A 2,076-nucleotide genomic window follows, 5' to 3' on the forward strand; every position below is an offset into this window, starting at 1 on the left:
TGGCTTCATAAACTTTTTTTTTTTATTTAAGGTTTGGAATGATAAGTCATTAAGTCATTACATGGCAGTCAAAACAGGACACATGGAAACATTTCATTAAACAAAAAAAAAGAAAAACAAAATAAAACTGCAGGAGCCATCAGAGAGACGGAGTGTGTCCCTCATCTTTAGCTCTCAGGAATGGATGTGATCGGATGGAAACCACTCAGAACTCAGTGAGAAGCTTAAAATGGTAAAAAAAAAAAAAAAAGGGGGGGGGGGGGGTCAGGGGGAACGACAAACAAACAAAAAGCAGTGGCCCTCTGGGTCCCATTATCACCTCACATGGATTTTGTTTGCTTTCTATGGCGATAATCCGTTCAGCTGTCAGGTGACAAAACTGACAGTGAAGACAATTTAGAGGTCTTTAAACTTTCCTTGAAACTGTACAACGTCTCACTGGTTGCTCCACGTGGAGCCATGTGAAGATGGAGGAGATTCGCAGAACATCAGACACAATCTGACTTTCTACACCATCACCTAATCTGCAGAAACACACAGACCTGCGAAGACCTCTCTAAATTCGTACTACTTTACAGTTTTGTTTGTTTTTCGATCGTCTGTGGGCAAAATGAGACGATTAAATAAGATCAACCTCAACCTATGGCCATCAAGATTTTGTCAGATCGGCCGATTTAACAAAAAGATATTACATTAAAACATTAAATGGAATAACGTCGTATTAATCGTCACACAGGTGACGTCACTGAGGCAGCGTCTTAAAACTTCCAGATTTTTGGTCCTGTGTTTATAAAGTGAGCTTTTCAGGGACAAATAAAAAAAAAATAAAAAAAAAGGAGTTCAAACATGGTCAGCTGTGGTTCAGTTTCCTGTTGGTTCCCACCTCTGTAATTAAAACACAATACAGAATAAATGTACAGCAGTGGAGGGGATTTCCACTGTCTTCACACTGACAACCGTCATCACACCATCACATACTTCTTTCCAGTCGGAAGAATGAAGAGAACAAAAAAAGAAACAAAGTTTAAAAAGAGTCTAAAGTGCACATAGGGACGACAAGCGTCACGTTTCCGTCCTGTCATACGTTCATCAATAAACACGTCGAGGACGGAGTGGCGTGACAGACATGTCTGTACATTCACTTTCTTACTGAGGGCAAAGAGACTCAGGTCTGTGTGAGCCGCTTCAAAAAAAAAAAATAGATTGATTAGCACAATCGTATAATAATAATAATAATAATAATAATATTAAAATCATCATTGTCTGCATTCTTGATAAATCCAGAATGACCTCCATCAGTGCACCAATCAGATCACACATCTCCATAGCAGGAGGAATAAACGGCCGGGTTTAATAAAGGTCTTTATGATCGTTCAGACGATATTGTGGTGTCGGAAAAAAAGAAAACAGTAAACAAACAGAGATCCTCATGCTGGGACTTTTCCATGAAGCTCATAAGCACATGAATAATAATACAAAAACATTTGTATTATTATTATTCATGTGTACAATTTTGTACAATATTAATGAAATAAAAACAGACTTTGATTGAGTGTTACATCAATTAACGGAAGCTGTGATATATTTATGAAGAATCCCTTCGGTTGCACTCGGTATTCTTTTCCAGAATTGAAATGTTCCGACTGCAGTCTTTAAATCCTCCCGAATAACGACCTGAAATAAAACAGTATATAAAACGATGGAGATGAACATGGCAGTACATTGTATGGTCGAAGATCAGAACAGATCCTTAAATTCATGCGCAATGGCAAATTCATATCAAACCCAAGTCTCTTTAAAATATTTCAAAAAGTTTTAACATGGTCCAAAAAAAAAATTGTACTTTTTCAGGTGGTGTGTAAAAAAACAGCTCAGTGGCTTTATCCATTTTGTTTCAACAGCAAAATAAACACATGGAAATGATGATTAAAATGTTTTAAACATTTAAATAAAACAGCTCACAGTACAGATTTGTAATGTTCCCTTCAAGGAAATAAAAAACAGCGACAGTGACAACAGGAAGTTGTTTTGCTAAATAATGCAATAAAAAAAAAAAAAAGTAAAAAAAATATATTT

General features: G+C 36.4%; 1 protein-coding gene across 1 annotated transcript in view; it reads right to left on the minus strand.

Annotated features, from left to right (window-relative positions):
• The window catches only part of LOC132846344 (lysophosphatidylcholine acyltransferase 1), a 12,348-nt gene continuing 10,272 nt past the window's right edge, over positions 1–2,076 (minus strand). Inside the window, exon 15 of the mRNA XM_060871019.1 lies at positions 1–1,674. The gene's annotated coding sequence lies outside the window, so the exon portion shown is untranslated. The remainder of the gene's footprint in view (positions 1,675–2,076) is intronic.

The sequence above is a fragment of the Tachysurus vachellii genome, chromosome 5 (genome assembly GCF_030014155.1).
Source record: "Tachysurus vachellii isolate PV-2020 chromosome 5, HZAU_Pvac_v1, whole genome shotgun sequence".
In the NCBI taxonomy this organism is placed as follows: domain Eukaryota; kingdom Metazoa; phylum Chordata; class Actinopteri; order Siluriformes; family Bagridae; genus Tachysurus; species Tachysurus vachellii.